Below are 12,832 nucleotides of genomic sequence, written 5' to 3'. Positions count from 1 at the left end.
ATTTCCAGAGCCTGGGAGGTTACAATTTCCTGGTGCTGCACAACGTGTTGCTGAGGCTTCGTTCAGTCACATAAAGAGCGGTGGCGAAGGTGGCCAGCTGACCAATGCCTTTAGGTAATTCTTCAGTCCTCAGCGCCCAGGTCTGATCGGTTCCAGCAACCATTGCCAGTGTCTGAATTCCATGGTGCAGGAATATCTAGGGGTAAACTCAGACTTGGAGACCTTTCCACCAGAAGGTACACTGGGTTACTGGGTCTTGAGGATGGACCCCTGGCCAGAGCTTGCTAAATATGCATTTGAGCTACTGGCCTGTCCTGCATCCAGCGTTCTGCACATTCAGTGCTGTTGGAGGCTTTGTAACCGATCACAGAGTGTGCCTGTCCACAGGCTCTGTAGATTGGCTCACATTCATAACAATTAATCAGGCTTGGATCACCAGCAACCAAGCACCTGATGCTGATGTATTCAATTGATTTTTCTATGGATGTGGGATCCCTTGAAGACTGCATATGCTGAGTGACTATCCTATTATGCTGAGTGACTATCCTATTCCTCCTCAATTTTCATGATGATAGCTTCTAAGAATATTTTTGGTTCAGGGCACCACCACCACTACCTAAGGCCCAATTTTTCTACCCCTGTTTAACAGGGGCGCCTAATTACAATTTTTTGATCAAATATTTAACAGCAGGGCTTGTTCCTGTACTCAACAAGAGTATCTGTGAGGGGTTGCAGTGTTGTGGCACCACCATCACTGCCTAAGGCCCAATTTTTCTGCCCCTGTTAACAGGGGCGCGTAATTACAATTTTTGATCAAAATGTTAACAGCAGGGCTTGTTCCTGTGCTCAACAAGAGTATCTGTGAGGGGTTGCAGTGTTGTGGCAACACCACCACTGCCTAAGGCCCAATTTTTCTGCCCCTGTTTAACAGTGGCGTGTAATTACAATTTTTGATCATATATTTAACAGTAGGGCTCGTTCCTGCACTCAACAAGAGTATCTGTGAGGGGATGCAGTGTTGTGGCACCACCACCACTGCCTAAGGCCCAATTTTTCTGCCCCTGTTTAACAGGGGCATGTAATTACAATTTTTTATCAAATATTTAACAGCAGGGCTCATTCCTGTGCTCAACAAGAGTATCTGTGAGGGGTTGCAGTGTGGTGGCACCACCACCACTGCCTAAGGCCCAATTTTTCTGCCCCTGTTTAACAGGGGTGCATAATTACAATTTTTGACCTAATGTTTCACAGCAGGGCCTGTTCCTGCACTCAACAAAAGTATCTGTGAGGCTTTACAGTGTTGTGCTCATCCCTACTGAAATAGTATATAGTTCCTTATCATCCCCTCCAAGAGTTTACATACTATTGATGTTAGGCTAACTGATCTGTAATTCCCAGGGATGTATTTTGGACCCTTTTTAAATATTGGTGCTACATTGGCTTTTCTCCAATCAGCTGGTACCATTCCAGTCAGTAGACTGTCAGTAAAAAATTAGGAACAATGGTCTAGCAATTACTTGACTGAGTTCCCTAAGTATTCTCGGGTGCAAGCCATATGGTCCCTGTGATTTATTAATGTTAAGTTTCCCAAGTCTAATTTTAATTCTGTCCTATGTTAACCATGGAGGTGCTTCCTGTGATGTGTCATGATGAGGATAAATACTGCAGTTTTGGTTACTGAAGCCCCCCAATTCCCTCGTGAAGACTGAGGAGAAGAATACATTCAATACCTTTGCCATCTCCCCATCCTTTGTAACCCAATGTCCTTCCTCATTCTTTATGGGGCCAATATGGTCTGTCCTCCTTTTTTACTGTTTACATACTTAAAGAATTTCTTGGGATATTTTTTGCTCTCCTCCGCTATGTGTCTTTCATGTTCTATCTTAGCCATCCTTATTGCACCCTTACATTTCTTGTTGCATTCTTTATAAAGTCTGAATGCTGAGGATGATCCCTCAACCTTGTATTTTTTGAAGGCCTTCTCCTTTGCTTTTATATGCATTTTTACATTGAAGTTAAGCCATTCGGGACTTTTGTTCGCTCTTTTAAATTTTTTACCCAATGGGATGCATTGGCTAATGCCCTTTAATATGCTCTTAAAGCAAACCCATCTCTCCTCCATGTTCTTTGTTCCTAAGATTTTATCCCAATTTATGCCTTCTAGCAAGGTTCGTAGTTTAGGGAAGTTGGCTCTTTTGAAATTCAGTGTCTTTGTATTCCCCTTATGTTTTCTATTTGTGTGATTTATACTGAAGCCAATTGACCTGTGATTGCTGTTACCTAAATTGCCCCGTATATCCACATCCGTGATCAGGTCTGTATTGTTGGTAATCAGTAGATCCAGTAACGCTTTATTTCTAGTTGGTGCGTCTACCATCTGACCCATAAAATTGTCCTGCAAGACTTTTAGGAACTGGCGAGCCTTAGATGAATGCGTGGTTCCCTCCGCCCAGTCTATGTCTGGTTAATTAAAATCCCATTATGACAACACTTCCCATCCTTGCTGCTAATCCAATTTGTGATATGAGATCTGTCTCCCCTTCCTCCCTCAGGTTAGGGGGCCTATAGCATACTCCCAGTATTATTTTTCCCTTAGCTTCATCCCTTTGGAGCTCTACCCATAAGGATTCCACCTCCTCCCTAGCTCCTTTAGTGATGTAATCTCTCACATTCACTTGTACATTATTCTTGATATATAGGCATAACCCTCCCCCTTTTTTACCCTCTCTATCCTTGTGATAAAGGGTATACCCTTGAATGGTTGCCAGCCAATCTTGAGAGCTATTGAACCAGGTCTCTGAAATCCCCAAAAAATCCAAATCCTCCTCGTACAACAGTATCTCTAGTTCACCCATCTTGTCTGCCAGGCTCTTGGCATTGGTGAACATACCACGTAGTTTAGACCGGTCGCATGCTATCCTCTTATTGGGTGTTCTGGGATTGCAACTATGACTTGCTACTATACTTACCTTGGGTTTATGTGCTTTGGTCAACCTATCACTAATGCCCCAATACTACCCTCTGGAATATGTTCCGCTCTGACTATCTCTACCTCTGGACCCTCCCCCCCGTCGCCTAGTTTAAAAACCCCTCTAATTTTGTGGCCATCTTCATTCCCAGCTGATCTGCACCCTCCTCATTTAGGTACAGTCCATCCCTTCTATAGTACTGGTTATCGACTGAGAAGTTGGCCCAGTCCCCCAGGAACCCAAACCCTTCCTTACTACACCAACTCTTCAACCACTTGTTTACATACTTAATCTCCCTGTGCCTTTCTGCTGTGGCTTGATGTACCGGTAGTATTCCTGAGAATACTACCTCGGAGGGCCTTTTCCTCAATTTAGCTCCCTAGTCCCTAAAATCGTTCTTTAGGACACTCCATCTGCCTCTGACTTTGTCATTGGTGCCAACGTGCACCATGACAGCCGGGTCTTCCCAGCCCTTTCCAATAATCTGTCCACAAGACCTGTGATGTGCCGAACCCGAGCAACCGGTAGACAACATAGAGTTTGGCGCTTCAGGTCTTTGTTACAGATTGGCCTCTCTGTCCTTCTAAGAATTGAGTCCCCTACCACCAGAATCTGTCTTTCCTTTCCCTTCACCCCCCTACTCTCACTGGAGGAGTTCTTCCCCTGACAGCTAGGAGAGTCCCTCAGATCAAGCAGTGCTGGTCCCTGACTGGTTTCACCAATGTCACTCAATGGAGCATACTTATTGGGATGCTCCAGCCCTGGATCGGCCTCCCTGGTACTCCCCCCTCTACCCTTTCTGACTGTCACCCATCTACTCTTATCTAGTGCCTGCATCTCTTTGTCTCCACCTGCCTTTGTGCTGGCCCCTGCCAGCACCTGCTGTGTACGTTCCTGGCTCTCATTTAGTATGGAGGGACTTCTCAGTGCGAACCATTGCTTTCCCAGATTCAGAACCTGGGCTTCCAGGGAAACAATGTGCTTACATTTTGCACAGCAGTGTTCACCCTCGATCGGATGATCAAGGAATGCATACATGCCTCAAGATGTACAACGAGTCACCTCTCCACACCCGCCTGGCATCATATCTATTAATTTAATGAGGATTGGGGATTATACCCTGTCTAAATTACCTAACAACTAGCTTCCTGACACTAATACTCAACAAGACAATACACAGGTACTCGCAGACCTACGTGCACTCGCATACCTACGTGCACCCGCAGACCTACGTGCACTTGCAGACCTACATGCACCCGCAGACCTACATGCACCCGCAGACCTACATGCACTCACAGACCTATGTGCACCCGTAGACCTACGTGCAGTCCTACGTGCACTCACAGACCTACGTTCACCCTCAGACCTACGTGCACTCGCAATACACAAGTACACAGTATACAATACACGAAGACTAATGATCCACACACACTACTCAGACAACACTCAGGTACTCACACTACACAAGTACTATGATCCCTGTTATAACTTCCTGTTTTCAACTCTGGTTTTTAACTCATCACTTAATCCAGTTCCACTTGGTCTAAGTTCCAGCAGGCTCAAAGATGAGCAGGCTCACAATGAGTTCTACACAAGGTTATTTAGGCCTCAAGCACCTGTGACCAATTAACCACTCCCCTTAATTAGTAGGCTGAAAGAAGCAAAGAAAAAAAAAGCTGTTTTAAAAGTGTCAGAAAAGGATGTTAAAAAGCTACAAAGAAAAGCCCCAAAAAGAACCTAAAAATGCAACCCAGCAATCACCAGCAGTCAAAAAGCAAAGCTTGTTCACTCTCCACTCAAGGTCCCCACTGTTTAGCTTCCAACCAGCAGTCTGTTTAACCAGCAGTGTTAGTTTAACTTCTATAGTTGGGAGAGTTTAATAAAAGACCACATAGATGAGTCCTTGCTAGAAATGTTTTTTTTTAACCACTTCCCGCCTGGCCTATAACAGAGTGACAGCCGGGAAGTGGTCCTGTTATCCTGACTGGGCGTCATATGACGTCCAGCAGGATAACATGCCCAGTCTGACACGCCGCATCCCTGATCGTGATAAGAAGCCTCTGACAGACAGTGCCAATCAGTGCCCATCACAGTGCCAATCAGAGCCCACCACAGTGCCAATCAGTGTCCATCATAGTGCCAATCAATGCCCAGCATTAATACCTTTCAGTACCTGCCCAATCAGTGCTGCCCATCAGTGCCATCTATTAGTGTCCATCAATGCCACCTGTCAGTGCCAATCAGTGCCACCTATCAGTGCCAATCAGTGACGCCGGTCAGTACCCATCAATGCTGCCTGTCAGTGCCCATCAGTGCCACCTGTCAGTGCCCATCAGTGCTGCATATCAGTGCCACCTATCAGTGTCCATCAGTGCTGCATATCAGTGCCACCTATCAGTGCCCATTAATTCTACATTTCAGTGCCTCCTCATCAGTGCCACCTTATCCGTGCCAACTCATCAGTGCCCATCAGTGCCGCCTCATCAGTGCCCATCAGTGCCAACTCACCAGTGCCCGTCAGTGAAGGAGAAAACAAAATTTTATAACAGAAACAAAGAAAAACTTTTTTTTTTCAAAAATGTCAGTCTTTTAGTTTGTTTAGCAAAAAATAAAAAACGCAGAGGTGATCAAATACCACCAAAAGAAAGCTCTATTTGTGGGAAGAAAATTATAAAAATTTAGTTTGGGTACAGTGTTACATGACCGCATAATTGTCATTCAAAGTGCGACAGCACTGAAAGCTCAAAATTGTCCTGGGCAGGAAGGGGTGCCTGATATTGAAGTGGTTAGCTAACAGACAGCATAGTTTCATGAAAGACAGAAGTTATCAAACAAATCTGATTTCTTTTCATGGGGAGGTGAGTAAAACCTTGGACAAAGGAGTGGCTGTGGACGTAGTATATTTAGATTTTGCCAAAGCTTTTGACACAATTCCCCACACACAGATAATGTGTCAGGTAAAGTCTACAGGCTTGGAAAACTAAATGTATAAATGAACAGAAAACTGGCTAAAAGACTGGATTCAGAGATTTGGGAGTAATGAGTCATAATCTGAATGGTCTAAGGTTATTAGTGGTGTACCCCAAGGTTCAGTATTGGGACCCTTATAACCTGTACACACGATCGGACATGGATTGGACATTCCGACAACAAAATCCATGGATTTTTTCCGCTCAAACTTGTTTTGCACACACACGATCGCACAAAGTTGTCAGAAAATCCGTCGCTCTTAACGTGATGACGTAAAAAACGTACGTCAGGACTATAAACGGGGCAGTAGCCAATGGCTTTCATCTCTTAATTTATTCTGAGCATGTGTGGCACTTTGTGCGTCGGAATTGTCCACACATGGTCGGAATTTACGTGAACGGATTTTGCTGTCGGAAAATGATATAGCCTGCTCCCAAACTTTGTGTTGGAAATTGCGATGGAAAAAGTCCGATAGAGCCCACACACGGTCGGAATTTCCAACAACAAGCTCCGATTGCACATATTCCATAAGAAAGTCAGACCGTGTGTACAGGGCATTACTCTTTCATATATTTACAGTGGGGAAAATAATTATTTGATCCCCTGCAAATTTTGTAAGTTTTCCACTTACAAAGAAATTAAGGGTCTATAATTTTTAACATAGGTGTATTTTAAATGATAGAGACAGAATATCAACCAAAAATCCAGAAAAACACACATCAAACAAATGCTGTGAATTAAGTTGCAGTTCAGTGAGTAAAATAAGTATTTGATCCTAAAGCAAAACTTGACATAATACTTGGTGGAAAACCCTTGTTGGCAAGCACAGAGGTAAGACATTTCTTGTAGTTGGTGACCAGGTTTGCACACATCTCAGGAGGGATTTTGGTCCACTCTTATTTACAGATCTTCTCTAAATCCTTAAGGTTTCTTGGCTGTCTCTTGGCATCTTGAAGTTTCAGGTCCCTCCCTAAATGTTGTATAGGATGAAGGTCTGGAGACTGACTAGGCCACCATGACCTTAATGTGTGTCTTCTTGAGTCACTTCATTGTTGCCTTGGCGTTATGTTTTGGGTCATTGTCATGCTGGAAGACCCATCCATGACCCATCTTCAGTGTTCTGGCTGAGGGAAGAAAGTTCTCATCCAAGATTTGACAATACATGGCCCTGAAGGGAAGAAGGGCCTTCTTATCAATTTTCAAAAAGGGATGTGGCCATAAGAGTGCTCTCTCTTTATATTTAATACATGGTCCTGTCCATTGGCCCTTCAATGCGGCAAAGTCAGCCTGAACCTTTAGCAGAGAAACATTCCCAAAGCATATTGTTTCCACCTCTGTGCTTGACAGTAGGGAAAGTGTTCTTAGGTAGGGATGAGCCGAACACCCCCCGTTCGGTTCGCACCAGAACCTGCGAACGGACCGAAAATTAGCACGAACGTTGGAACCCCATTGACGTCTATGGGACTCAAACGTTCAAAATCAAAAGTGCTCATTTTAAAGGCTAATTTGCATGGTATTGTCCTAAAAAGGGTTTTGGGACCCGGGTCCTGCCACAGGGGACATGTATCAATGCAAAAAAAAGTTTTAAAAACGGCCGTTTTTTCGGAAGCAGTGATTTTAATGATGCTTAAAGTAAAAAAAAAAAAAAAAGCAAAATATTCCTTTAAATATCGTACCTGGGGGGTGTCTATAGTATGCCTGTAAAGTGGCGCGTGTTTCCCATGCTTAGAACAGTCCCTGCACAAAATGTCACTTTTAAAGGAAAAAAAGTCATTTAAAACTGCTTGTGGCTTTAATGTAATGTCGGGTCCTGGCAATATGGATGAAAATCAGTGAGACAAATGGCATGGGTACCCCCCAGTCCATTACCAGGCCCTTTGGGTCTTGTATGGATATTAAGGGGAACCCCACACCCAAATTAAAAAGGAAAGGTGTGTGGCCCCCAGGCCCTATATACTCTGAACAGCAGTATACAGGTGGTGCAAACAAGACAGGGACTGTAGGTTTGTTGTTAAGTAGAATCTGTTTGTAATTTTGAACTGGTACATTTTTAACATGTTTAGCTCCAGCCAAAAAATCTATTTGAAGCTTTTTGGAAAACATAGGGAAGGGTTATCACCCCTGTGACATTTGTTTTGCTGTCTGTGCTCCTCTTCAGAAGATTTCACCTCACTTTTTGTCCCAATGACAAATGTTTTTTGAAATTTTTTTTTTTTTTGTGATACAAGGATTGGTGATAAAGCACCAGTGGAAAGGAGAAAAGTTTTTCCCATATTAACTCTTACAGGAGAGAATTTCCCTTCCTAGGGGTAGATTTCATCTCACTTCCTGTTGTCTCCTTCCGTTTGCAAGTAGGAGTCGTTTGTAAGTTGGATGCTTGAAAGTAGGGGCCTGCCCTATATACTCAGCAGAAATTTGGGCCTTAGGTGTTGTTGTGGCCACAACACTGTAAGCCATCACAGGGCCCTGCTGTGAAATATTAGATCAAGAATTGTAATTACATCCACCTGTTGAACAGGGGCAGAAAAATTGGGCCTTTGGTGGTGGGGGTGGTGCTGGTGCCACAACACTGTAAGTCCTCACAGATACTCTTGGTGAGTGCAGAAACAGGCCCTGCTGTGAAATATTAGATCAAGAATTGTAACTACATGCCCCTGTTGAACAGGGGCAGAAAAATTGGGCCTTTGGTGGTGGTGGTGGTGCTGGTGCCACAACACTGTAAGTCCTCACAGATACTCTTGGTGGGTGCAGAAATGGGCCCTGCTGTGAAATATTAGATCAAGAATTGTAATTACATGTCTCTGTTGAACAGGGGCTGAAAAATTGGGCCTTAGACACTGGTGCTGGTGCCACAACACTGCAACCCCTCACAGATACTCTAGTTGGAGGGCAGGAACTAGCCCTGCTGCAAAGAATTGCATGAAAAATTGTAATTACACGCCCCTGTTAAACAGGGGCTGAAAAATTGGGCCTTAGGCACTGGTGCTGGTGCTACAACACTGCAACCCCTCACAGATACTCTAGTTGGAGCATAGGAACTAGCCCTGTTGCAAAGAATTGCATGAAAAATTGTAATTACATGCCTAACAGGGGCTGAAAAATTGGGCTTTAGGCACTGGTGGCGGGACTGGCAGCGCCCAGAACCAAAAATGTTCTTACAAGCTATCATCATGATCATTGAGGAGGTAGAGGATAATTGATCAGTATAACAGGATAGTCACTCAGCATCAGCATAGGCAGTCTTTGAAGGGATCTGACTTTTCAAAAAAATTTATTCAGTTACATCAGCATCAGGTGCTTGGTAGCTGGTGGTGATCCAAGTCTGATTCATTTTTATGAAGGTCAATCGATCGACCGAGTCGGTGGGCAGACGCACCCTGTGATCGGTTACAAAGCCTCCAGCAGCACTGAATGTGCGTTCCGAAAGAACGCTGGATGCAGGACAGGCCAGTAGCTCAATTGCATACTGTGCAAGCTCTGGCCAGTGATCCATCCTCAAGACCCAGTAACCCAGAGGATTTTCGGTGGGAAAGGTGTCCAAGTCAGATCTTGCCCCTAGGTATTCCTGCACCATGTAGAACAGACGCTGGCGATGGTTGCTGGAAACGATCATACCTTGGGGCTGCGGACTAAAAAATTGTCTGAACGCATCGGTCAGACGGCCACCTTCTCCACCGCTCCTTCTTTGACTGACCGAAGCCTCAGCAACACGTTGTCCAGAAACGGGAGTTTGTAACCTCCTAGTCTCTGGTAACGCGTTGCACAGACCTTTCTGCACGGCCTCCCGAAGATGTTTCATCCTCTGCTCCCTCTGTGACGGCAAGATAAGGTCCGCAACCTTACCCTTGTAACGTGGATCAAGTGTCAGTACTAGGATCCCTTTAGGACCCAGCACAACTCACCTGACACAGCCTTTGCCTGGGAAACAACACTGATTGGCCAGCTCACCTTTAAATGACTTGTATCAGCATTCAATCAGTGCTCGTGCTAGAGTTTACCTTGTGTTTGAACCAGTTGATATCTGCTCTGTGTATTTCGTGTATGACCCGGCTCGTTTGACCCTGTTTGCTTGCTTCTGATTCGGTACCGTTTGGACTCTGATCTTCCTGTGTATGACCCAGCTTGTCTAGACTACGCTTTGCCTGATTCTTCTGTAGTACCTTCATCTGCAGCGGTGAACTACAAGCACCAGACATCTATCCTCACCTGCAGCGGTGAACTACAAGCACCAGACAACATCTACCCTCATCTGCAGCGGTGAACTACAAGGTCCAGCAAACATCTACCTTCATCTACAGCGGTGAACTACAAGTCCCAGCTGACCTGCTCTGCTCAGACCTGCTCATGGTATGTGCGCTTGTTCTTTGAACTCTTTGCATAATCAAAACACCTGAACTGTTACCTGTTATATGCTCCTAGCCTGACATTAACACAAGCCATAAATAATAAAGGAAACCTATCATGGATCCTGAGCAGGCTCAGTTGTTTGCACAGAAACTTTGACGCTTATCCCATCAAGTTCAGGAAATGGCCACAGAGCTCACCAAGGTGTAATCTCCTTCTATTACCACCGCTACAAAAACTCCGTCTGAACCAAAAATTCCTTTGCCTGACCAGTTTTCTGATGACCGTAAAGGGTTTTGCAACTTTAAAAACAGCTGCAAATTACATTTCAAGTTAAGGCCATCCTCGTCTGGCCCTGAAACTCAGAGGGTTCAAATCATTATCTCTCTACTACAGGGTGACCCCCAGGCTTGGGTCTTTAACCTGGAACCAAACCATCCAGCCTTGCTAACAGTAGATGCCTTCTTTGAAGCCCTAGGGTTGCTAGGTGCCCCATGGAGCCTGAAAACATGTTTAATGAATAAAGATGCCAGTTCTTTAGCAGATGGAAGTTTCGGAAGCAGAACAAAGTGGGCCATTTTACTGAACCTGTCTACCACCACCCAGATCGTGGAACATCCCTGGGACGGAGGCAAGTCAGTGATAAAGTCCATAGATAAATGGGTCCAGGGACAGGTAGGTATTGGTAGAGGACGTAGGAGACCAGGCGGCTTAGAGGTACTGCTCTTGCTTCTGACACAAACTTCACAGGCCTGGACAAAGGCTAACACATCCTGCCTAATTGATGGCCACCAGAGGTTGTGAGAGATAATCTCAAAAGTTTGTCTAAACCCCGGATGTGCTGCAGGTTTTGATGCATGTACCTGCTGCAATACCTGCAAACGAAGAGCCAGGGGCACAAAAAGCATACCAGAGGGAGTGGAGGGAGGGGCTTCAGCCTGTGCAGGTAACAAGGCCTCAGAGATGTCAGTCTGGGTGAAAGCCAAAATCCTATCCTCAGAGATAATGGGTTGTGGAGGAAGCGGAGGAGGAGACTCTGATAGAAAACTGCGTGACAAGGCGTCAGCCTTAATGTTCTTTGGCCCTGGTAAATATGAAATTGTGAAGTCAAATCTGGAGAAGAACAATGACCACCTGGCTTGACATGAGTTCATTCTTTTAACAGAACAGATGTATTCAAGGTTTTTGTGGTCAGTCAGAACTATGAATGAATAGCGAGCTCCCTCCAGCCAATGTCTCCATTCCTCCAAAGCGAGCTTTATGGCTAGAAGTTCTCTGTTGCCTATATCATAATTGCGCTCTGCTGGGGAATATTTACGAGACAAGAAGGCACAGGGGTGGAAGGCATTTACCGGATCCTTTTGTGACAAAAGCGCCCCCACCCCTACTTTAGATGCATCTACCTCCACAATAAAAGGTAGCTCAGGAACAGGATGGCGTAGGATTGGTGCAGAGGTAAAGGCTTTCTTTAACTGAGTGAAGGCTGCCTGGGCTTCAGTAGTCCAATTAAAGGTAGTCGGAGTTTTCCCGGTGAGAGAGGTGATGGGATGTGCAATGGTGGAAAAGTTCTTAATGAATTTTCAATAGAAATTTGCAAAGCTGAGAAAGCGCTGAACTGCCTTCAGGTCTGAAGATCGTGCCCAGTCTAAAATGGCTTGAATCTTGGCTGGATCCATGGTGAGGCCTGTGTCAGAAATTAGGTAGCTTAGGAAAGGTACTTGTTTAACATGGAATGAACATTTTTCAGGCTTTACAAAAAGGGAGTGAGTCTTTAATCGGGCCAATACCGAGCAGACATGCTTCTGATGTGTTTCGAGATTGGGAGAATATATCAAAATATCGTCTCAATATACAAGCATGAAGCGACCCAACATGTCACGAAAAATGTCATTCATAAAGTTCTGAAAGACAGCTGGTGCATTTCTGAGACCGAAAGGCATGACAAGACATTCGTAATGACCATCCTTGGTGTTAAAGGCTGTCTTCCACTCGTCGCCTGCACTGATGCGCACCAGATTATAGGCTCCCCTTAAGTCCAGTTTGGAGAAGATTTTGGCTCCCTGGATTTGAGAGAACAATTCTGTGATGAGAGGAAGAGGATTCCGATTGGGAACAGTTATTTTATTTAGACCTCTGTAATCAACACAAAGTCTCAGTCCCCCATCCTTCTTTGAGAAAAAGAAGCATCCTGCTCCTGTGGGAGAAGTGGAGGGACGGATGAAACCCTTAGCTAGTTTTTCCTGGATGTATTCTTGTAAGGCAAGATTCTCTGGCTCAGACAGTGGAAAGAGTCTCCCTCGAGGAGGTGTAGTGTCAGGCAAGAGGTCAATGGGGCAATCATAACTGCGATGAGGTGGTAAAGTGTCAGCAATCCCTTTAGAAAACACATCCCAAAAGTCCTTATAACAAAGTGGAATCTGTTCCATTCCCACTTGACAGGTAGAAAGTCGAACAGGATGCTGGATGCAGTTCTTTTTGCACTGATTGGACCAAGCCAGAATATTTCCTGTTCGCCAGTCAATTACAGGATTGTGCTTCTGAAGCCAAGA

Source organism: Aquarana catesbeiana, linkage group LG05 (assembly GCF_042186555.1).
Source record: "Aquarana catesbeiana isolate 2022-GZ linkage group LG05, ASM4218655v1, whole genome shotgun sequence".
Taxonomy (NCBI): domain Eukaryota; kingdom Metazoa; phylum Chordata; class Amphibia; order Anura; family Ranidae; genus Aquarana; species Aquarana catesbeiana.
The sequence above is the reverse complement of the archived record's forward strand: the minus strand, read 5'-3'. Positions refer to the sequence as shown.